The sequence below is a fragment of the Triturus cristatus genome, chromosome 4_1, assembly GCF_964204655.1.
Source record: "Triturus cristatus chromosome 4_1, aTriCri1.1, whole genome shotgun sequence".
Classification (NCBI taxonomy): Eukaryota; Metazoa; Chordata; class Amphibia; order Caudata; family Salamandridae; genus Triturus; species Triturus cristatus.
The window spans coordinates 423,602,998-423,628,732 of NC_140585.1; the positions used below are offsets into that span (position 1 = coordinate 423,602,998).

Here is a 25,735-nt window from a genome sequence, read left to right on the forward strand (position 1 = left end):
GTTATTTGGCAATAAGCCAGACTTATTGCGGATGCTCTGGTTTAATAATATTGAGGCATAACGTACTCATGCAAGACCTGACCTCAATAAAAAAAATTAAAAAAGGCCAGTGAGCACCAAATGCAGCCATGCTGCTGGAAGACTGAGTGGTATATTTAGTGCATGGAGCCTTATCAGGGTCTGAATCCGCGCCATATATTATATCCATCTCTTTCCCGCCCATGATTTATAATGAATTCCACAGCACAGCTGCATTAGTTTTGCCAGACCAGCCATTATTAAAAACATTCCCTGTGAGAGGAGGGGGCGAGGCCTTAGAGGGACGAGGCTTCGTGCCAAGAACTGCATGAAAGGCACATCTGCCCCCACATCTAAAATAAATAAATCTTGCTGAGTCTGCCACTGATGTCCGGGGGTATTTTCACACATTTTAATGGGGATCGACTGCTTAGAGCCTCCGAAGTCGATCTGGAAACCCACTCATTGTATGAGTTTCCAGCTCGCCTTCCCATATCGGCTCTTCACCGGGTGACTGTGTGATTGGAGTCGATATCATGTAAGGGAAGGTTGCACAGTGAGAGATAGGTCTTCTTTCCAGTTGTAGCCGGTAAGTTGTCCAGTTTGCTCTTGGAACGGTATTGCCATGTTTTGGTCTGGCCTCTTGAGAGAGCTTTAACTGTCTCGCCAGACTACTGTGTTAAAAAAAATATATTCTATAATACGCATGCATAGATAGAGAGGCTTTTTTAGCCAACCCCCTCATCCAATGGTTTGTTCGTTATTCACATTTTGGTTGCGCCCACCAGACCATAAAAATAGGACAGCCAACTTCAGCCCCTGGTTTACCACAGCGTGAGTGACAACACCTTGCACTGCAGTGACCTGGCGTCGTGGACTTCCTCGGGCAGTCCCGGTTTTCAGAGGACATTCTCTGCATCCCGACATACTTCTTAATTTTAAACACATGCCCCGATTTGTGGGGCAAAAATCAAGTCATTCTGCAAAGCAGAAATTAAACCTGTGCTCTCATTTCCACAGGCACCTCTAAAATACTTTTTTCATTCATATGTTTCTTTCACGGCGCACGAGGAGGCTGGTTACAACCTCCCAGCAGAGGCGAAACAAAGTGGGGATGAGGACAGGTGAGGCCAGAGAGTTTCTGACATAGAGGGGAGAGGAGTTGGCCTAACGGCTAGGGCGCTGGACTCGGGAACTGGGTTCGAGTCTCGGTAATGACGCTGAACATCCTGTGATTCTGGGCAGATCACTTAATCTCCCAGTGCCTAACAAAAATGAATGTGTCCTCATGTAATACAACTGGTGCTATGTAAAGCGCTCTGATACCTGATTAGGGTCAAGTTCCTGCTATATAAAAAAGATGATAATAATAAAGTGGGTAGTGTTATGTAAAAGTAACCTTGTAAAAACATACATATAGATGTATCCAGGGCTTTAAACTGGCTGGGTCCGTTCTAGTCTCAGACAAGGCAGTAATTTAAAACAGATATTGAAACGGGTTCCTTTTGGGCCCTTAACTTTACAGGCAAAACACACTGATTGATTCCTGAGCAACGAATGTAAAACAGTTAAAGTAATCAATGTCAACTAGTTATTTCCTGTTTATATTTCATATGTGTTGGCTGAATGTGCTAGCTACTTCCAGAATGTTGCATTTTTAGGCTGAGCCTAGACAGCGCATGCGCTGTCTCTCGACATGGTGTATCTCGTCTATGGAGTTAAGGCACACCCATCTCTTACAATTTGCTTCTTCCTCTGCCTTTTGAAAATGATTTGGGTTCAATGGTGGATGGATGGTTTACATTAGTCTCGCCTTATGGCTGTTTTGTTCAGCCCTGGAGATTGGCCCTGTTACTAATATCACTTCACTTCTGGCAATTCGTTGAGTTTTGACGCACTATTTTGAGGTCTCGCCTACGCAGCGCACAAGCGTCGCTTTGGAGTGACCTCTTGGAATCACTCCAGACTTTTGCATGTACTGCACTGTTTCCAATGAGCACTTGTGCATGTACGGCATTTACCTTGCGGGAGCGAGAAGCGGCACCACCTGTTTGCAATTATCACGCCCGCGCTTTGGAAATAGATGGTGCCGCTGCTCACTCCAGCAAGGTAAACGCTCTACATGTACTGAGCCTCGAAGCCGTGCCCCCGTTCCCCACCATGGCGTTGCTTTAACTTTCGTGGCCGCGCTTGTCTTTCAGCGCTTGTTTGACTTGCCATTGGCACATTGGTTCTGACATCTATTGTGCTGGCCGCCACTGGTCTACAGTCTTCACGCGCAATCAGTCACTTACTTCGTGATGTGTCAGACACAGCGGGGAGGAGGCCGGCCGCCTCCCTCTGAGCCCACGAACCGGGATACAGTATCCCGCAATCTGTGCCGGAGGCTCCACCAATCCCTTGCGTCCTCTGCAGGATACCGGCGCTGCCACAGATGCCCCAGCCAGTACCCCTCGCCCGGCGCCGCACCCTTCTCCTGCTCGCCGGCTCTCCCAGCTCTGTCTGAGAGTTCTGCCCGCTGTCTCGGGATGGTTTAATCACCGGGTTTGTATTCATTATGCTCGGTGCCATAATTATACAACTTGCTCACTATTCCCTGCCGTTCCCTCCCACCAGCAGCAGCCGTCGCCCTGGCAACCGGATTAGCGATTCTGCAAGCACTGGAGCTGTGCACAGTAATCCACGCCAGGTGGCGGCATACATTTTGGGGGTGCGATGGGAAGCGGACTTTCTATGACAAAACCATGAACAATAACATATTGAACAGGTTCAAAGAACGCACCCCAGAGAAGTATAAATTAATTATCCCCATATTCCTACATCCCTATTTCAGGAGACCAAGTTTTGTTGTTGGGGTGCCGTGTCAAATGGTAAACTTTTTGATTTGTTATAAATCACCATTTGTTTTCTGGGCGCGTGCAACAAAAAAAACATACACACAGAGTCAGCTGGATTCTTCCGGAACCTCAGTTTCTGATCTTTGAGTCCAACCCTCATCATAAACAAAGCATGACTTTAAACGTGTTTGAGGCAGTTATATCGGCACATAAGGGCTTTGATTTTGCCCAGGGTGAAACAGGTGCAGGGTGAATTCCTCGTTTGAGAGATGACATTGGGTGCCAGTTAAATGCAGGTCACTGGAATTATGCGGCAGGGGAAGTCCAAATAATGCGGCAGAGTTGACTAAATTATGCAGCAAGAAAAAAAAATTGTGTGGCGTTCCTAGCTAGATACAGATAGGTCATTTGTTTGATAGTATTACTACAATATTTAGTTAATGCTGTCTGGACAAAGATTTCCAAAAGGGCATTCTACTGCTCCGCAACGTGTCACCGCATCTTTTGGTATTTTTGATCCATATGAGCTGATAACATTTATTTGTTTGAATCCGCAGATTATTCTGCAGATGATGGGTTATGAGGCAAATCCTCAAATATGCAGAAAATGCAGTGGCTGCAAAATTATAGAATTCCAGTGGGCCTGGTTATAAAAGTACAGAACTCTGATCATTGCTGTATTTCACATTCACAGCAGCCAGAGGGTCAATTTCCTCCCTTGTGCTAGGGTACAAGTAAAAAAGGCGCCTGTGTCATTTCTCTTGGTAATGCATGTATGTGCCTACAAAATAATGTGGCCAGTCTTGTTTATTATATCTTTTCAACATGCGGCACAGCAGCTACTCTGCTATACAACATAGCTTAAAAACAAAGGCGAACTAAAACCTCTGGTAACCACGTATAAGGTCCCAAAAGCGAGACCTATTGGCTATGCCAAAGCTTGTTTTTGTTTGTTGAAGCAAAGCGCTTATCTTCTTGCCTTCACCCTCCGGTAGTTCGTCCATTTGCCGTACTGCGACAGGCATCGTACATTTATTATTTTGTTTACCATTTACCACAGTAATATTTTCTTAGCAAATGATCATCATCTATTAATATTGATTTTTTGTTAGATATAGGGAGAAAGGGAGACTCGAACCGGCCTGTAGTCCGCATCAGTGCGGTACGGACCCAAGATGATGCCAGTGAGTGCTGGCCTCTGTTTCGGACTCATGATTGTTGTTGGGTGTCTGCATATCTTGGATTACCAGTTTCTTGTGTTAAATACGTCCCTAAGGTGTGCGCTGCAGTTATGTGTATTCACAAGTGATTGCATTTCCCGGCTTGTATAAAGGGGGTTGCAGTTATAAAACGTTCACTGAGGCGATGAAGCTTCTGACATGGATGGGGTTTGCCTTCAGAGACTCGTGTTAGAGCACCTTCATACTGAAAGAGCTCTTCGGACATCCATTGCGTACAGTCCGCAGAAAACTACAGAACACTGTAAACTTCGCTGTTTGTCTGAAGGTTTAAGACACTGGAACACCCTGGCCAACTTGCTGTACCTTAATTTCGTATCAAATTCTCGATACAATCATAAATTACATTTTCTTTTTCTCATCCAGTAGATGGCGATGAGTCGCTATCTATCGGGTTGTGTTTTTTCATTATTTTACCTTCCACATATGTGTATGTAATTATGTACACACACATTTATGTTTTTTAGGTCTCGCCTACGCAGCGCGTATGCGCTGCATAGGAGGGCCTTTAGCCGTTGCTCTGCTCATTTTCAAGCACACACTCGTGCTTGTGGCGGCATCCACCTTGCGGGAGGAAGCAGGGGCGCGCCACAAGCACGGGTGCAGTGCTTGAAAATGAGCAGACTGTGTGCGCACGCCACTCCCGGGCTCACCTCCTGCTCCCCCTCTCTCACGCGCATTCCTTGTTTTGTCATCTTGCGGATGACTCATCTCCCCGATTTCCCGATTTAACTTTATTACTGACAGCACTTTTTAATCAATTCCCTTTGGGGAAATTAAAAGTGAAAGCCCTTAATTTTTCAAACAGTCAAAATATTTGAAATGTGTTTCATTTGTATGTGTCTTTTTAAATAGCATCCGATATTTCACTCATACAGTGGAAGTTTTGTTGAAGCAAATGTCCTGTATCACTATGCTGTATGGATCCTAACGGCAAATGTGCCAGCTATTTGAACACCACATCCACCTCCACCACCACGTCCACCACCACCACCACCATGTCCACCACCACCACGTCCACCACCACATCCACCACCACCACGTCCACCACCACCATGTTCACCACCACCACCAAGTCCACCACCACCACATCCACCACCACGTCCACCACCACCACCACATTCACTACCACCAGGTCCACCACCACATCCATCACCACATCCACCACCACCACGTCCACCACATCCACCACCAGGTCCACCACTTCAACCACCACCATCACGTCCACCAAAACCATGTCCAACACCAACAAGGCCACCACCACATCCACCACCACCATATCCACCACCACCACATCCACCACCACCATGTCCACTACCACCAGGTCCACCACCATCACATCCACCACCACCACCACGTCCACCACCACGTCCACCACCAGGTCCACCACCACATCCACCACCACGTCCACCACTACCACCACCACATCCACCACCACATCCACCACCTCCACCACGTCCACCACCACCACCACAAGTGACAGGTAAAGTGCCACTGGAAGGCAGGGGTAATAGGAGCGTCAACCCCAGCTGTACATGGAACATTTAAGGATTCATTGGGTGCGAGAAGACGGGAATAGGAGCTAGAAGTGTTACACCAGACCCAAGATACATTTTGAAGAGGCGCAATGTCATAGGGGCTCCTGTAAAAGCACTCGCTGCATCTCTACTTCACAGTGGCATACCTGCACGAGCCACTCACTCAAAACAAGCATTGGCATAGCCAATAGGTCTCGCCTTTGAGACCTTATAAGTGTTTAGCCATGCAACACTTGATGTTGATGCACCAAGAATATTGTGCTCGATAACTAAAAACTTATAAGGTCCCAAAGATGAGACCTATTGGCTACGCCAATGCTTGTTATAATTTTGATTTGTTTTATCTTTTAAAATAATGGGACCTTCATCACCCGGGAAGTGCTGGGCTGCATGCCGGCATGAGACACGGGTGCCCTGCGTGGCCAGAAGCACTTAGGATCCCGACCACCCCTGCAGACAGGATTTTCAGAAAAAGAGTCTCCACAACCCCGCCAGCTGCTTTTGGATGTAGGCCATTCAAACTGACAACATATACTGGCACTTACTTCAACCCACTAAAATATCTCACAGGTGTTGGAACTTTTTATTTTTATTTTTTTAGTTATGATGTTTTATTAAGCATTACAGAACAAATAACAGCACAATGAGGTACAGGGTACAGTACGGGGCCAGGTATCAATGCATGTCACAATAATACAGAGTACGTTGAGATCAGGCTAGGAGCCCACATGGAAACACAAATGAGCCAGTAGCCAACACAAAAGGGGGAGAGACAGGGAGACAGGGGGCTTCATATTAATGCACGAACATGTCCATAGCATTGTCCAAAAGAGCAGCACACTAGATCTCAGGCATAGACAATAAATAGGTCGTGAGGGGTGACCAGACATCACGGGGTCGGGATGACAGCGGCAGTTCCTCAGCATAACAAAGCAATTGATCTCGACAGTAGGTCAAGTCCTGCAGCCACAGCCTGGCGGTGGGGGCCACCCTACTCTCCCAGCACATGGAGACCCTCCGCTTGGCCACCAGCAGTGCAATGGCTACGAATCACCTACATGATGCCTTAACTTCAGCAATAAGACCAAGAAGACAGAGCTGCGGAGTGCAGTCCAGGGGAAGCCCAACCATGATGAGCATAATCTGTATTACAGCTTCCCAATATGAGTGTACCTTGGGACAAACCCATGCCAAATGATAAAAATCAGCGGCCGGGGCACCACAGCGTTTACAATTAGCAGAATCACGCAAACCATAGCGATGTAACTGGGCAGGCATATATATAGCTGGTGTATATATTTATAGTGCACTAGGCGCAGATTGCCGTTCGGGGTCAACAGCCCCGTGAGGCTACAACAACCCACCCATTCATCGTCCGTCAACTCGCGCGGCAAAACTGCGTTCCATTTCAGGCACGCCACCGCAACAGCCGGAGAAGCCGCTTTCTGTGAGATTCGATACAGTCTAGTGACCAATTTCATCCGAGAGGGGGTAGTGTATAAAAGCTGCAGTGCGTCCAGCTCAGGAGGCTCCGCAGGAAATTGCTGATACAGTTCGCGCATGGCCGACCGTAATCTAGTGTAAATGAAGAGCTGCATAGTGGTAAGAGGGCCGTCAGCAGCCAACGAGGCAGCTGTAATAAACCGACCACCCGGGTAGAGATCTTTCATAGCCACCAAATTCATGCTCCTGAGAATCTGCAGGGCGCCCACTTCAGTAGTAACCGAGAGAGAAGAATGATGAAGCAGAGGCATGTCAGGCGCATAAAGCGGCATCTTCTGCGCTTGTTTACCCAACTCCCGCCATGTCCCAGCCGTGGTCTGCACTGTGTCAAACTCCCCCTTCTCGAACACTGTATGAGTATTGACAAGCATGGCCTTGAGGGGTATACGATGCACCACCCCAGCATCCACCGCCACATGAGGGATATACACAGGGTCATGCTGCCAATAATAGGCAAAATGGGCCTGCGCACACAGGTAGAACAGTAGAAAGTCAGGCGCCGCAAAGCCCCCCAGCTCATAAGGAAGTGTAAGTGTTTCCCACTTGAGCCGAGGTTTTTTTCCCCCCGACACGCCAAAGTAACTAAGAGAGATCGAAGAGAAGTGAAAAAAGATCTCGACAGGGGCGCCGGTATATTTAGAAATAGATACAGAAAACGGGGGAGGACTGTCATTTTAATTAAAGCTAATCGGTCCCCAAAAGAGAGGGACAGTTTTATCCAGCGGGCTACCTGCTCCCCAAGACGTGTGACAGCCACTCCATAGTTGGCACGTATCACTTCCTGGGGGTCACGATGCACCCGCACACCCAAATATTTTACTGCATCAGTACACCAAACCAGGGGAAAGTCCAAATCCAGAGGAGACGTACCGTCTGTAAGGGGCAAAAGCAAAGACTTGGGCCAGTTAATACCAAGCCCAGAAAATTGTTCAAAACGAACATACTCCCGCAGGAGAGGGGACAGATGAAGGGCCGGCTCGCGCACATACAGCACCATATCATCTGCGTACATGGACACCGCCAGGGGACGCTGGAGAAACCGCAGCGCCGCCCGGGAGTGACGTTGCCACAGAATGCAGGCGAGAGGTTCAAGCATGAGTGTAAACAGTAGCGGCGAGAGCGGGCAGCCCTGGCGTGTACCCCGATAAATGGATATTGGGCGAGAAATATGCCCATTAATCCTCACTCTAGCTGTGGGGCGGGTGTAAAGCAATTTGACCCAGTTGGTGAAGGCGAAGGGCACCCCCATACGGTGTAAAATCGACAGCATGTAAGACCAAGAGACAGAATCAAAGGCCTTAGCGGCGTCAAGAAGCACCGCCACCGCTGGCAGCGAAGGCTCAAGTGCATGCATAACAGCAAAGAGAGTTCTAAGATTGTGGGAGGTTGAACGGGCAGGCACAAAACCAGACTAGTCCGGCAGGACCATGACCGGCAGAATCAACTGCAATCTGGTAGCCAGTACCTTAGCTAGAATTTTGACGTCCGTGTTAATTATAGATAACGGTCGGTAGGATTCACACCGGTCAGCCGGCTTACTCGGCTTGAGAAGGGCGATCATCAGCGTCTCACGCAGCGTTGGGGGCAGGTATTGCGTCTCTTAAGCTTCTTCATATACCTGGAGCAAGCACGGGGCTAGAATGTCGACATAGGTCTTATAAAACTCCGCCGGTAAACCATCAGCCCCAGCAGATCTACCAGCGGGAAGAGCGGCTATGGCATCCCGTATTTCATCAAGAGTCAGCGGGTGCATTAGAAGGTCTTGTTGCCTCTGAGAGATCCATACCAAGGCAATATCGTCCAGGTACTGTTGTAACTCAGCATCATCAGCGGCCGGGCGGTGGGCGTACAGGCCCTGATACAAATCAGCAAAGGCCTGTATAATATTAGGGGTGTCATGGTAAATACTATCAGCAACGGTGAGCGAGCTGATCGTATAGGTGCCACCTCGAGGTTCCATGATACGGGCCGCCAAGGCTCTGCCCGGCCTGCCACCCTCCCCGTAGTACCTGGCCGCACTCCTGCGAGATAAGTGACGAATCTCCTGGTCTGCCACAGCATTATATTCTGCCACTTTTGTTCTAATAAGCGCAAGAACAGAGGGTTCAGGTTCGCTCTCATACTGCCGCTCCAACCCCTTCAACTCCCGTTCCAGCGCAGACATCGTGCCCCTTAGTGATTTTAAAACTCCAGCCTGGAGACCAATGCAGACCCCACGTATGGTCGCTTAAAAGCTTCCCAGAGTGTCCCCACCGTGTCAACCGATCCGGTGTTCCGTTCAAAGTAGCCAGTAATTGTCTCCCGAACACCCTCACAGAACACCGCATCCAACAGAGCGGAGGGTTGGAGCCGCCATTGGAAGGGGGGGATATAAGTCGGCAAAGCCAGATGAAGGTGCACAGGGGAATGATCCGAAAGCGTCCGAGGCAAGTGTTCAACCTGCGCTATCCAATCATTGGCTTCCCGGGTCAGCAGCCACAGATCTATACGAGACCAAGCAGAGCGTGCGTATGAGTGACAAGTACCTTCCCGGACGCCAGGGTGACGCAGGTGCCAGACATCCACCAACTCCAGCATGGACATACCATCCCGCACAGCAGCAGCCGCCCGCTCGGGAGGCCTATCCACAGTGGAGAACCTGTCCATGTCAGGATCCAGGGCCACATTAAAATCGCCTCTGCAAATAATAGTGCAAGGAGGCAGCTAATAGAGCTTCCTCCACAGGTCATCATAAAAGGAAGGATCATCTATGTTAGGCCCATACACATTAACTATGATTAAGGACCGATTATAGAGCGTACCTTGCACTATGAGGTATCTTCCACACTCATCCGCATCTACGACAATCGGCACAAAGGGAGTGCCTTTTTTAACCAAAATCATAACCCCCCTGGCGTATGAGGAATAGGAGGCCGCAAGCCGAACCCCGCCCATCTGGTAGCAACCGTAGAGACCGCCCGCCTGGTTAGATGCGTCTCCTGCAGGAGAGCAATGCGAACATTGTGACGATCAAGGTAAGAAAGCACCTGGCGAACCTTTGCGCGGATTATTAAGACCCCGTACATTCCAACTAAGCCCCGATATCGCCCTGTCAGCCGAGTCAGTCATGGCATGATAGGAAGAGGCATAATATCATCACAGTAGATATAACCAGCTCCCAACACACTCCCACCCCACCCACAGCGCACCGACAATGTACCTCTTAAAACAGTGCAAACCCCAACAGCCCAACTCACCCACTCCAGCAGTAAAAGTCCACTGTGACACCCCAATAAACAACATAAAATAAAACACCCCCAAACTTGTCTCACAGCAATCAGAGCAGACAAATAGGTCATCCAAATAAGAAAGATCAGGATGTAACCAAAAACTAAAAATACAACTCGGCGGGGAATTCCCATTTGGGGAAGCGCCAGAAGCCCTGAACACCCCGAGATGTACAGGGTGGGCCGAGACGGAAAGAAGAAGGCCATCCGCAGCTGGTCACAAATGTGGCCGAGTGACCACATCTGGTACCAGAATTATAACAGCCCCCCCGCATCCAACAGTAGTACCAGCAATATAGTGCAGACAACAAAGGTAGCATACATCAAACAGTTAAGCAGATTTAAAATGAGAGCATAAAACACCATAGGTTGCGCTTGAAAACAGTGGAGGCAGTTAGGGCAAATTTATAGGGACATCCGGCTTGCCAACGGGCAGAGCAGGAATGGGACATCAATACAAAGATCAAGCTACTCTCCGTCAGTCAGCCATCAGAGTCAGAGTCTCCCACTTTCCCATTTTGCGGTGCCCTCTGCGGCGAGCGGCGCTCCAGCTCCCGGATAAATTGAAGTGCATCCTTAGGGGTGGAGAAGATACGAGTTTTCCCATTCTGCTGAATGAGTAGGCGCGCCGGGTAAAGCATTGCATAGGGAATACTAAGCAATTGCAGTTTTTTCTTAACAGCATGAAACTCCCTGCTCGCCTGTTGCACTGCCACAGTGAAATCAGGAAATAATTCCACCTTCATTCCCTGATAATTCAAGATGCCTTTCTCCCGGGCCAGACGCAACGCAGTGTCCCTATCACGGTAATTTAGCAGGCGAGCTATAATGGGACGGGGCGGCGCCCCTGGGATAGGCCTGGCAGCTAAGGAGCGATGGGCCCGTTCAACAATAAGGACTTTTGAGATGTGCTCCACCCCAAATAGGGAAGTAAGTAGGGACTCAACAAATAGCTCCATAGGCCCCGTATTGGTCGACTCCGCAATACCAGTAATACGCAGGTTGTTGCGCCGAGACCGGGCCTCGATATCCTCATTCTTGGCCCTAATAACCTCCAGGATCTTTTCCATGCTCGCACATGAGGTGCTGACCGCCTCCACCCTATCCTCAGTGGTAGAAATGCGCTGCTCAGCCTCAGCCAGCTGCGCGCCGTGTTTATCCAGTTTGGAGGCCATGGTGTCCATTCGCATATTTAAAGTGTCGATTTTAGCGTCAATAGTATGCAGGCTCTGCTGCATGGCGATCATCATGCTTTCCAGTTTAGCCCCAGACCCCTTCTCAAGATCGGGTTCAGCATCAGAAGCAGCTGGGGAGAGGGGCTTTGGGGGCGGCTTAGAACTGAAAGAGAGCTTACTTTGCTGCTTGTCCGTACGCCCCATGGCGGATCACTCAAACCGCCTGATGTACAGTATGGGAGCAATACCGCAACAATCAGTGTCCCCCACAAGATCAGGAAGCAGGCTGCGCAAACACACTATCAGGGGCCACACCACCGGGACACAAAGCCGCGAGGGTCACAGCTAGCACACAAAGTCTATGAAGGAGCACAGGAGAAGGGGAACACCCACTTGAAAAGACGGGTCACCACTGGGCACCCCGCCACCAGCAGAACAATAGACAAGGAGCCGCAGATGATGCTGAAGAACTGATATGTTTTGGCGCCAGGGATGGGGGCCCCACACGGGAAGTTCCAGTAGTCCGCCACCCCAAGGACACGGGGGTCAGGCGGCAGCCAAGCGTCGAGCAGCACCAACCTCAGCAGCGGGGACACAAGGGAGAGGCGCGCCGCAGGCAGCCCCTGGGCGCGAGGATCAGCGCCGCGCCACACAGCCGTACCCCGGCCGCAGCAAACCAGGCACAGCGGAGAAGCCTCACCTCCGCGCCAGATCCACAGGCACCACAGACGCTGCAGCAGCACCTTACAGCCTCCCCCAGCACCAGCGGGACGCCGCCGTCAATCCCCGCCGCAGCCGCGTCCCCCGAGCCCGGGTGGCGCGCTACTCACAGCCGGCACCAGGCGGGAGGCCCCCGCGGTACCTCCGGGTCACAAGCAGGCAGGGGGAGTCGCCCCGCAGATCCGTCGTCTACGGGGCCGGCCAGGCACAGCGCCCCCACCGCATGAAGCACTACAGGCGGCAGCCAGCAAGCAGCAACACTCCACACAGGACAGCAGCAGTTCCGGTCACGGGCTAGCAAGGAAGACGGAGCGCCGCCATTAAGCACGAGGGCGGGCAGTCAGCCAGAGCAGTACAGGCAGCAGCAGGCCGCAGGCGAGCAGAAAAGCCTTCAAGCACCAGGCGGGCTAAGGCCGCAAATCCACTTACTTTCCTCCGATGTCAGAGCCAAATGTTTATGCTGCAAACCGAAGCACCAAATCCCGCTGCACCAAACAGCAAGGGCGGGCAGACTCCAGAGCGGCAGCTCCCAACAGGTCCGGCGGCCTCGTGATGAAAGGATGGCACAGGGCAGGGGGCGCCTCTCACCCGATATCTCGCAGTGGGCCCAGCAGGATAGGAGCAGCAGCCGCGACCGGCGGGGGGGGAGGCGATCCAGCAGCCCAGACCGCCGCGCAGGCACTCCGGCAGCAGGCCTGATCCTCCGCACGCCTCCACCGCCAATCCGCTCCCAGCGGGGAGCGCGTCACCACACTGCAGCCGATCTGGCGAGAGGCCACAGATCTGGGAGACCGCCTCCGCCCAACAGCAGGTCCGATCCTCTGCGCGCCTTCACAGCCACACTGCTCCCAGCAGGGAGCGCGTCACCACACCGCAGCCGATCGGGTGCTAGGCTGCAGAACAGGGAGACCACCTCTGCCCCACAGGCCCGCCGCGGCAAGTGCCCACCAGCGCATTGGGAGGCAGCGCCGATCCCAACAGCCAGGCAGCACCCGCCCAGCACACCAGCCTGGACACTGAGCCTCAGCCTCGAGTCCTCCCCGCACCGCTACGGCCCAGCGATGAAACTCAATGCAGTTCTCAGGAGAGGACCGTCAAACCGCCACTCTATGCCGCCGACCCTCCAGAGCAGGAAAAACTGCGGAAGCAGGCCACCGCTCTGCAGGTAAGAGACCACCGAGTGTTCAGCAGGGGTTAGCGGTTCAGGATCAGTACAGCGAAGCCACGGATGGAGCCAGAGAAACAGGATAATGGGCGGATAATAATCTCGGCCGGCAGAGCAGCACTAAAGTGCGCCCATCTTACTCCGGGCTCTCTAGCGCCCCCCACAGGTGTTGGAACTTACTATTTTCCCTTTTACCTTGAAAAGATACATTTTCTTGTCCCCACATGGGAATCGGAATCGGAAGACCTCTTGTGCCAAGTCACTATGTAGAACCAGTTTGCACTGGGAAGAGTGTAATGAACTATTGATAACCCTGAACTGTCCAATCAGAACATTTGGTCTAACCCTAAAGTTGCTATATTTTGTATGAAGTAATGCAATGAAAGGTATAATAAGCCCTCATCTGTCATCACGGGAGAGGGGGTTATTGCGGTTGTCCACGGATTGTTCTTTAGTCAGGTTTGGAAGGATTTTGAAGGAAAGCCTTTGGGAGATATTGCGTTTATTCTGTATTTTGCCTGACGGTTTGATTCTTTGGTGAGAGTCTGACAGCCAATCTGAGGGAGTCTTTACTTGGGAATGCGGATAACTCCCTATTTGAACTGACGCTATTGTCGCCGTTCATTGGTAAATGATTTACTGCATTTTTTCTAAATTTATGTTTAAATGAATTTTTCTAAATGCTTATTTACTCTTTAATAAATCTAATTTCCAAATTATGAGCTGTAGTAAATAAATGCAAGAGGAAAGTAATTTATTAATGATTGGATAAACAAAATTGAAATAACAAGAAACAAGTTTGTGGTTCTTAAAGATATCAAATGTTTCCTAGACTTTAATTGTGTTTTAGCTGGTTCTAATTCACCATCAACCAGTTCAACTAGTTGGTCCATCGACCAAACAGTGGAGTGCCTTGATGATAAAGTCAGGATTCTGAAAGTTGTATATGGAATGTGTATATAAAGTAGTAAGAAAATTAATCCTGATAGATAATAAGGTACCCACATGTCCAGAAGCCCTTCTCCTGTGTACAGATTTCAGTGGGTTTGTGTGAGTGTAAAGAGTGTTGGTGTTATGGGCCCCACTAATGAATGAATGTATGAATGACATTTTGTGGATAAGAATCTGTGACATAAGGAGATATGTAAATTTTTGCCCTTCGTGCTGGATCAGTATTCCGTGGTAGCAGAGGTGATGGTTACTATTGTATTGGTTTGGTGATTATTGATTTATGTTTAACACTTTGTGTTGGGTACTGTTTATGTTAAGTGTAGTTGGAAATGTTGAAGCTTCCGGGAAGTAGGGATTGGACTTGTGTGGCAAGAGAAGTTACATGGAATTCAACATTGTCTGGTTTCAAGAATTGTGATAACACGGAACTGTGTTATGTTAGGGAAATCTCCGGATGAATGCGTGTGAGTGGAATAGCAATAGGTTTTCTTGCGAAACTCTGGCCTTAATTTTCAGGAGCATTGTAGTCTCCACATGTGTTTTATCCCCAGAGAAACAGGGTTGCCTTCTGCTTGTTAGAAGGGTAAGGTAGAGGGAAGCGCTACTTTATCGACAAAACAAAATATTCTGTGGTAGGGTAGAGGTATGCGCTGCTTACTAGAAAGACAGAATGCTTGTGTAAATGGATAAAGCTTTCTCTTTAGTTTAGCGAAACAGGCAATGGAGATGTGTTTATGTTGTTACTAACAGATTTGGTTAAAGGAAAACTTAAGAAAAGTTTGCAGATACATTTGGTAAAGAAGGGGTCAGCAAGAGCAGGAGTAGTGGGAAAGGCTGATGACAGAAAGACTGTGCAGAGATTGGTCAGCAGTGGAAAGACGAATCTTTCACTGATTGGTGCGTTAGTGTGAGTCGCGCTAGGATTAGAGAGTCACAAGAGTGACGTAAACGTTCTAGATTGGTGCGTAAGTGTGAGTCGCGCTAGGATTGGTCAGAAAACTGAGAAGCCGTGAAAATGTGAATTATGGAGCTTATTTGATTAAGAGTTTTGAAAAATAAAACAAGATGTATTACGATACATCTGAAAAGGAGAAAAAGGTCATGGTTTGGAAAAATCAAAAACCTATTTCAGAAAGATAAGCCGATTGTAATCAGAGAAGGACAGATACTTCCTCCAACAAAAGCGCCTGCATCCTTTATGATGACGAAATATGGTTATCATACATGCATTTGGTTTGAAAATTAGGTAAAATATACCAAAGATGATGGAGTACTAGCGTCTCCAGAGAATGGTTCATTTAGTCTAGCTGTACTACGAAATTTAAGAGATAGAATGATGAGATTGGAACTGAAAACCAGACCTACCCAATTTGAGGCTTTGACTGAATGGGAAAAAAAGATGTATGAAAGAGAAAGGTATCGGAGTGGGAGAAGGTATAATTATGTGTTTGGTAGACATTATGGTCAAGAAAGCCATGATGACAGAATGAGAAGATGGCGTAATGTGAGCATGACCGGTAGCATGTTTCCTCTGAGAAATGCTGGAGATACGGGTGGTAGAAAATGTATGGAAAAAAGAAATAATACGGAGTCAGAAGGTTACAGATATGGAGTAAGTGAATCTGAGGATGAAGTGCTGGAGGACAGTTTCTATAAAAAGCCACCTCCATATCAACAGGATTCTGCGATGGTGACGCCAAGTGCACCACCAAAGGAGACTGTAATAAATAAAAGTTTTGAACAAATGCGGAATAATTTTGGGAAAAATAATCAATTTAATTATTCAGAAATGTCACAGATGGTAAGAATTGATAATGAAAAATCTGTAACTATAGGACCAGTAATACCAGTTTTTGATAAACAAAAAGATAGAGAGCATTGTTTAACAGTCCCGTATAACTGCGGTATGCAAAAGGAGAAAGAAAGGAGTAGTTCAGGAAAAAATTAATGGAAGGTTACTGCAGGAATATCAGGATTAAGTACAGCTAAAAATGTTACTGCAAGCCAGAGTCTAGCAAGTAAGACCCCTATGGCAACAGAATCAGCCACAGAAACCCCAGAAAAGATGGTATATAAAATGAGGATAGCGACAACCCCTGTAGGACCAACATCTGAAGAACTAAGTGATTGGTTAAGGAGTTTGCAGAAAAAAGATACAGAACCACAACCTTTGGATGTGGCGAAATTAAAAGTAACTTTAGAAGAATTAAATGTAGGAACCATTCCAACTGAAAAATTAAAAGCATACCAAGATGAGGAATTCATGTTTTTATGTAAAAGCATTACTTGGAGAGCAAGAACTTTGCATGAAAAGTTAGAAGAGACAGCGAGTGAAATGGGAATAGATTTTGAAAAAATAAGGTCATTGCAGAAGCCATACAGTGTAGATTTTACTGAGAAAGACATCGAAAACTTGAATACTATAGGAAGATTAACCCAAATTAAAGAGTTAATAGCATTATTAAGAAAATGGGGTGATGTGGATCGATCGAAAAGTAGATGGTTTAGAAAGAGAGATGAAACTACAGACAAAGCCTCTCTAGCTTTCCCAATGATAGAGAAAGAGCCAGTGGTAACTGAATGTCCCATGAGAGAAATTCCTGGAGGAGGGTATGTACATGTTCCTTGGACTAGACAGGATATTTTGTCATTTACAAATGATTTTCCAAGGTTGAGAGAAAAACCAGTCGAATGGTATAGACAGGTAGATAGGTTTGTCAAACTTTCAAAGGTATTATGAATAGATCTGAATGGACTTTTTGACATAATTGTGCCTGAAGATTTATGGACAGAATGTAAGATCACTATAGATTGGCCAACACAGGAGTATCCTAGGGATCCTAAGACAGGAGCCCCAGATGCAGAAGTAATGAAAAAATATGATCAGGTAATTACGTTTCTGAAAAATAAAGTACCTCCAAAGGAAACTGATTGGGTAAAAATTGACAGAACTCACCAGGAGATCAAAGAATCAGTGCATGCATATTACGAGAGGTTACTTTTGGCTTTTAAGCAATACAGTGGAGATGAGAAACTAAGTGAAAATGATTTGAGTCATTTTGTTTATAGATTTGTCTATGGTTTAAGGCTTGAAGTTAAAGAAATGATTAAACAACGTACGGTAGACTGGCAAAATAAAAAGATAGACAAAGTGTTGCATCATGCATAATATTATAGTGATGAAATTGAAGCCAAACAACACAAGTTGAAGGAAAAGGCAATGTGGGCACAAGTTAAAGTAGCGGAGCGACAAGAAGCCCAGTTAATTGAACAAACTAGTGGAATACGGCAAGCAAGGTCAAAACCTAATATTGGAAAGGGAAAAAGGCAGATTAGCATAGATGAAGCTAACAAGATGTGGCCGTGTCATAATTGCAGAAAGTTAGGACATTGGAAATCCGGGTGTAAATTGCCACCGAAAGCTAATGGTGATAATTCATCATTAAATCCACAGGTGCAGAATGAGGTGAGTTTCCAACCGCCGCGACAGCAGCAGTTTTTTAACCAACAGAGTCAGGTGCCAAAACCACCTTTTCCACAGAACCTACATCCTCAAACATAAGCGACTGGGGAAAAAATGAAAACATCATTTTTGGATGTTGGGAAGGAAAATCATCTAAAGGGAGAAACAAACCCGGCAATGGCTTTAGATTGGCCCCAGAAAGGGAAATTATGCATAAGTAGAGATAATACTGTATATGACAATTATTTTTTGGGTGCAAGTGAGTGCCAGGATTCATACAAAATCTTGGGAGGATGGAGATTTAAAGGAGGAAAAGATCCGGTATTCCATGGAATATACTACATTTGTGGGAACAGAGCTTATTATAGGTTGCCGGACCATTGGTACGGAACTTGCTACTTAGGCCTGGTCTTACCAAAAATATTTCATGCGGAAAGGGGAGAAAATGGATTGCATGAAATAGGTAGACAGCTAACACGTAGAAGAGAGAGTTGGTCAGAAATTATTGGTGATATTTTTGGAGCACTGATACCAGCAGTGGAATATCTCTGAATGCACATAAAATTAGAATATTGTCTACAGTTGTGGGTCGTTTATCAACAAACACAGCTGGAGGGTTCTTAATGGTAAATACCGAAATGGTTGCCATGAGAGCTATGGTAATGCAAAATCGACTTGCCCTTGACATTATTTTGGCAAAAGAGAGAGGAGTCTGTGGAATATTGAAAGCACAACATTGCTGTACTTACATTCCTGGCAAAAGTCAGAATATAAAGAAATATATTAAGAATATAACTGAATTGCATGAAGCAATTGTTCCAATGGAGGTTGAAGGTGTATGGGAGAAACTTGGTAAAAACATTTCCTCTATTAAGAATTTGTTAACAAAGTTAGGTAGCTCTTTTCTGGGCAAAATACTAATACCTGTGACTTTTGTGATTATTCTAGTGTTAATATTGAGATTAGGACCTCTATGCATAAAAAGAAGAAAACTACAAAGTAAGATAAAAAGAGAAAACAAGAAAAAAATGAGAAAGAAATAAGGGAAAGAGAATAGAGGAAATAGAATTAGAAGAATTTAAAGAAAATGTGTACAAGAAAACAAAAGAGAACAGTGTGGAGAACACTATTGTTTAAACTAACACATGCAAGTGGATCCGAACAAAACCATTTACTTAGATAAATTTAGTGAAATTAGTGAGTAGTGGTGATGTTTAAAAATCACCAAAGGGGGGATTGATGGAGCAGGTAAAACAAGATTTTGTATACCTCCTCTAATTTGCATGAAATTAATTACGTAATCATTCTAAAATTAATTTACATTACATGTTTGAAGTGGAAGTGGTACCAATCAATATTTGCACCTTGATAAACATAAATACGCGTGGGACTAAATTGCTAATTGCATGGCAAATTTAAATAATTAACAATGGTACGCAAACTAACCTTAGATTGTGTTCTCGTATGGTAAGTATTATCGCTTTAAATTTTACTGCAGCTAGGAAAATACTAATATATATTGGGATTAGTGTGGGTTTGAACATTAGAACCTTCATTTCTATATTTTAATTGCTGATATGTCTATATTCGCTTAGTTAACATTCGGGCCTACTAGGACGCAGTACTCAAGATGGCGTTCTCTGGAGCAGATGCCACAATGTGCGCGCGATGATTTCTGCGCATGCCCATATAGCTCTGGAGATCACGAGGTGAAATGAACTTCTGACACCATGTTCCCTGTCAAGGTCGATGTGTTGGGGACTTGACCGCAAGCCAGAAGACGAATACATGAGAACCACGGAAGAGACAAAGAATGAACCTGTCAATGGGACCCTTTTGCTTTGAAAATATACTTTTTCTTGTACCCGCATGGGAATCGGAATCGGAAGGACTCTTGTGCCAAGTCACTATGTAGAACCAGTTTGCACTGGGAAGAGTGCAATGAACTATTGATAACCCAGAACTGTCCAATCAGAACATTTGGTCTGCCCTTAAAGTTGCTATATTTTGTATGAAGGAATGCAATGAAAGGTATAATAAGCCCTCATCTGTCATTACGGGAGAGGTGGTTATTGCGGTGGTCCATGGATTGTTCTTTAGTCGGGTTTGGAAGGATTTTGAAGGAGAGCCTTTGGGAGATATTGCGTTTATCCTGTATTTTGCCTGATGGTTTGATTCTTTGGTGAGTGTCTGACAGCCCATCTGAGGGAGTCTTTACTTGAGAATGCGAATAGCTCCCTATTTGAACTGACGCTTTTGTCGCCTTTTATTGGTAAATGATTTACTCCATTTGTCCTAAATTTATGTTCAAATTAAATTTTCTAAATGCTTAATTCCTCTTTAATAAATCTAATTTCCAAATTATGAGCTGTAGTAAATAAATGCAAGAGTAAAGGAATTTATTAATGATTGGATAAACAAAATTGAAATAACAAGAAACGAGTTTGTGGTTTTCAAAGATATCAAATGTTTTCTAGACTTTAATTGTGTTTTAGCTGGTTCTAATTCACCATCAACCAGTCTAACTAGTTGGTCCATTGACCAAACAGTGGAGTGCCTTGATGATAAAGTCAGGATTCTGAAAGTTGTATATATAATGTGTATATAAAGTAGTAAGAAAATTAATCCTGATAGATAATATGGTACCCACATGTCCAGTAGACCTTCTCCTGTGTACAGATTCAAGTGAGTTTGTGTGAATGTAAAGAGTGTAAGTGTTATGGGCGCCACTAATGAAAGAATGTATGAATGACATTTTGTGGATAAGAATCTGTGACATAAGGAGATATGTACATTTTTGTCCTTCATGCTGGATCACTAGCATTAGGTCCCACTGCATGGCTGTAGGCCACTTCCGTAGCCCTCTGCACTCTTCATGTCTGAGAGTGCCTCTTTCTGTTAATCCTTCCATACTTGTACACTGGGGGGCGTTTTGGACTTCTATCTCTGAGTGATTCTTCTTTTTGTTAAAAGTAGGCCTAAGTCTATACATTTGAGCTGGGCCTCGTGTCCCTTGCGACAAGCATATAGCCCAAGTATACAAGCTGCAGCAGAATAACCACCTGTGTCCAATATTCGTGCAGGCTGGGGCAGTTCCAAATCATATGTAATAAGTCAGCGTCTTGTACATTGCAACGGGGGCAGGACGCTGTGGTGCTAGGCGACATTTTATGTAATTTGTGAGGCATCAGGTACGGTCGCTGAGACACCATCTATTGTATAAACTTGAAACGTGTGTTTCAGGACACACGTTTGGGATATTCGAGCGCTGTTTGCCATTCTTTATCCGTAAGTTGTTTTTGCAAATCCCTTTCCCACTTAGTTCGTACCATATTTAAAGGAGTGGGTTGGTGAGCTCTAATCTCTTCGAAAAACCATCTAATTAGATGTTGCCCTGTACTCATGAGATAAATTAGATGCACCAGCTCATTTGTGGCGATCTCAATCCCCTAGGGTGCCCAATGTTGTTTGATGATGTATGGTAGGTTAGCATGCACTTGGAATATAGAACCCGGAACCCTGTGTTGCTGGATGAAATCAGTGTGTGTTAGGAGCATGCCGTTTCCGAACAGATCTCCAATCTCAGAGACCGCTTCTGTGCCCACTGTGTTATTCCACATTTTGTGAGTATCCCTGTGTTAGTTAGTATTCCTAGGATGGGAATATTTGGAGCGTAGGTAGAAGTATGTGCCGTATATTTAATCGCACGCTTCCAATATTCCAATGCAACCTTGAGGAGGAGTGGTGTATCGTCTGTGGCACTTCTGCCTGGGGATAAAAGGGCATGCAATTTGCCACCGTCTATCATTTGGGTTGTGTAGGCGATGTCGTGTAAGTTTCGGCCCGCTAACCAGTAAGACAGCCATTGCAATTGGCTCACTAGGAAATGTGCATAGAAATCGGAAGCTCCCATTCCCCCAGCATCTGACGGCAGCTGCACCTTAACTAGATCAAGCTGTCTGCAGTCTGTTGCCCATATAAGATCAGTTAGCAGTGAATTAAGGGTCTTAAATATAGCACCCAGGATTGTAAAGTGATAAAGCAGTCAGGGTAGCACCACCATTTTAGAGATCGCCAGTCGGCTTGGGATTGAGAGGGGTAAGGTCGTCCAAAATGCGATTTGGGTGCCCAGGGAGCGAATAACCTTTTTAGGTCTCGCCTGACCCAGCGCATGCGCTGGTCTTGCTAGACTTATTGAGAGGGCTCCAAAAAGTGCTACCAGGCCAGCCTAGAGCTACAGTGCATGTGTGCGGGCGCGCAAGCTTTACCGCGATTACTTTCACTTTCGCGGCCCCACGGCCGCTTTGATGTTTGACCGTGATCGCGATCACTTTCACTTTCGCGGCCGCACGGTCGCTTTGCATAGCCAATAGGTCTCGCTTTTGGGACCTTATAAGTATTTAGTTATGCAACTGTTGCATGGGTAAACTGCACTTATAAGGTCCCAAAGGCGAGACCTATTGGCTATGCCAATGCTTGTTTATGTTGCCATCTAAAAGGTCCTGCGCGTCCCTATATATTTGCACTCCCAGATACCGGAAGGAGGACTGTCCTACCTAGATAGCCTGATCTCCAAATGGAATTACTTGACTGTTCAACTCCGCCTTAAAGGGAAATGCATAGGATTTATCGTGATTGATGGCCAGCCCTGCTATTCATTCAAACCGCTTGAAAAGGTGTGCTACTGTGTCCAGGTTATTGCACAAATATCTAGGGTGTAATATCATATTGTTCGCTACAGTGAAACTGCGTGATGAATGTGGTTAATTTCAATCCCCATGCGATGGCGTCAGCACAAACCTTTTGTACATCAGAGGTGGTAAAATGCACACCAGCGTAATCCATGCTTATGAATGTCCAATGTAACGTGAATGCAGCAGGCCAAAAAAATATATAGTTTTGCACGCATAGTTTATGAAAACATAATATATTCAGATAGAACAAAAGAGATGTAGTAAGTTTGTTAATTGTATTTGAAGTGGAATAATAATGCTGACTGTGACGTGTAGGAAGTTTTGGTATTCTAGATACCCCTGATGAAGGGAATTATCCTGAAATGCATTGGGTTACTTTTAATAAAGTCGTGACATGTGGAACCAATTACTGCTCCTCTGCTTACGTGATACCAAAGGGGATGATGGACGGAGTGTTTGAGCAAATCAAACACTAACCCCCAGTCAACTGATCTGGGTTTAATCCATCATCATTCTTTACCTCACTCCACCACCCCAGTTCAGACATGGCCATATGCAAATCAGTCTGACCCTGTGCCTCATGGGAACAGTCCAGCCCGAACTGCCAAGCCATGTCTTCCCTGGACCGGAAACAAGCCTACTGGGACCGGTTTCAGGTTCATAACCCTCATCAGCCAGGCTATCTTGAATCCAGTGGCAAAGTGAGCAAGGGACCCACGTCTGGGCATACCCTGCCAACTTAGGGCGAACAAAGCGATACCAAAGGGGATGATGGACGGAGCGTTTGAGCAAATCAAACACTCACCCCCAGTCAACTGATCTGGGTTAATCCATCATCATTCTTTAGCTCACTCAACCACCCAGTTCAGACATGGCCATATGCAAATCAGTCTGACCCAGTGCCTCATGGGATCAGTCCAGCCTGAACTGCCAAGCCATGTCTTCCCTGGACCAGAAACAAGCATCCTGGGACTGGTTTCGAGTTCATAACCCTCATCAGCCAGTGCTTATTTGAACATCTTTGTAGAGCATCTGAATGAGTAAAACAAATTGAAGGAACTGAAAGCAGGAGTACAACCAAATGGAGTAAAACATGGATAAACAGAAGATTAAGAAACATGAAATTTGATTTATTTGATTCATTCAGTTACGTGTAACCCTGAGCGTAGTTTGCGTAGTAGCGCTACGTGTAGCTCTGCGAAGTGCACTTCGCACTACACGAGATACGAGTAGTGCTACGCGAACTGCATAGTGCGCTGTTCGGGATGATTACACAGTGCCGGATGCTAGTCCACACTGTGCAATCATTGGAAACGGTATCTCGCACAGTGCGAGCTGCTGTTTTCTGCCGCTCGAGTAGATTTTTACTCGAGCAGCAGCTTTCTCAATGCGGGCTGGTAGTTTCTTAAGAAACCTGACCTCCCCTCGTTGAGAATCTCACCGGGAGGTTTATTTTCCACGCTCGCGATCACCAACTTGATGTTGCTGATCACGAATGAGGACAATGTCTCGCCGGGATGTCTTTTGACTCGCTCGCGATCGCCAACTTGACGTTGAGGACCGCGAGCGAGCAAAAAATGCCAACTACGCTATGCTACGCATTTTTCCACTGTGCTACTGCAATCCGCGTAGCGCGAAGTAGCACAAACTACGCGAGCGTAGCGTAGTTGGCCACCCAGGGTTAGTTTCGTGGCTGTGCAGCTTGAATCGGAACCAAATGTGGTTCCTTCATGTTCGTCATTATTGTTCGGAGCCAGTCCTCTATGTAGTTAGTGGCATTTTGACCTTCACTGCTTTGAGGCAGGCCTACTATCCGAATATTGTTAGGGCGCGAGCGCCCTTCGGCATCTTCCAATAAATCTTTGAATACCATGACTTGGTGCTGCAGACGTTCAACTGTTTCGATTTGTTCTTTCCGCCACGGTGTCAGCTCTTGAAGCGTGGCAGTATTGGTGATTACCTTGTCCGCCAGTTTCTTATGATTGGCTCTGATGAGGGTAATTTCTGTGGTCAGTGTTCCCAATTGTGCTTCCATAGCTTTTCGTGAGTTTCTAATTTCTTGCAGTATCATATTCAGCTTGTCTGGGTTAGAGCAGTCCAATGTCAAGCCGTCTCTTCTGATGGTATACCACCGGGAATGGAGGATGTTGTCGATCGCGTCGCCTCGTCTGTATCTTGCTGCTTTCCTGAGGTGCGGCCCATTTTTGATCTTTGACTGTATAGTACACTTAGGTGCAGAATATCAAGGACAGTTTTACTGCACAATGGTAGGCATAAGTGTGCTCCGCCCTACTTGCAGTATTGTACCAGATTCGCCACGGTCCAGCTCCACCAGTCTTTGCCAGGCAATGCCGGCCGAGCGAGACTCCTGAAGTATGAATGTTTGGATTTAGCTATGGTTTCCTCGTGTATCGTGATGTGGCGCTAGGAGCCGGCTGGATACTGAGTTCTGTGTGGCGAATACTGCAGCAAGACTGTAGCTTGGCATTGCCTGCCCAAGCCTATGCCTGGGCAGCCGTCTTGTGGGACCGGAGGTCTTCCTGTAGTGTTCTCCGTATTGCCTCTCAGCAGATTTCTCTCCCAAACACAGCAGGAGTACAATTGCAGGAGCACTGCATACTGTGTTTCCCCACTGCGCCTCTTGACACTGTGCTGAGGAGGTGTATCCACTGCCACCTCCGCAGGAGAAATTGATAACAGGGCCTCAACAGTGCGTAACTCTGATGTCCGAGCACCGTTTTCGTGCCGGGCTAAAGAGCTTTGTGCCGCGATCTTAGGATGCCCAATGGACTCCTTGCAGACACCACCATACTCCGCCACCCCCGCCATCTCGCTGGTGAAGAGGTGTGACGAGAGAGGGCCACAATCATTCAAACGGTCGTGACGGTCAGCCCATGGCATGTGTGCCCCGCTGGCATCTCCGTCCCCGTGCTCGCCTCACACAATCACCACCCAGGTTCCAGCGTGAAGACTCACCCTGCTGTCTCAGGTAGGTGCAAGGCGTCCTCGTACAGTAGATGTTGTGAGTTGCCGGTGAGGGTCACGGTGGGAGCTATATCTGAAGTGCAGTCCACGATCAAACCAACGATCCCTTGCTGCGGAGGTCCGTGCAGTGAGCTGACGACGAGATGCTTGGACTCGCGGCTCTTGCGTTCTGCCCCACCCGG

The 25,735-nt window shown here is 46.8% G+C and overlaps 1 protein-coding gene across 5 annotated transcripts in view; it reads right to left on the bottom strand.

The window, feature by feature from the left end:
• LOC146855062 (dihydrofolate reductase-like) overlaps positions 1–25,735 on the bottom strand; it is a 650,717-nt gene that overhangs the window by 472,956 nt on the left and 152,026 nt on the right. The window lies entirely within an intron of this gene.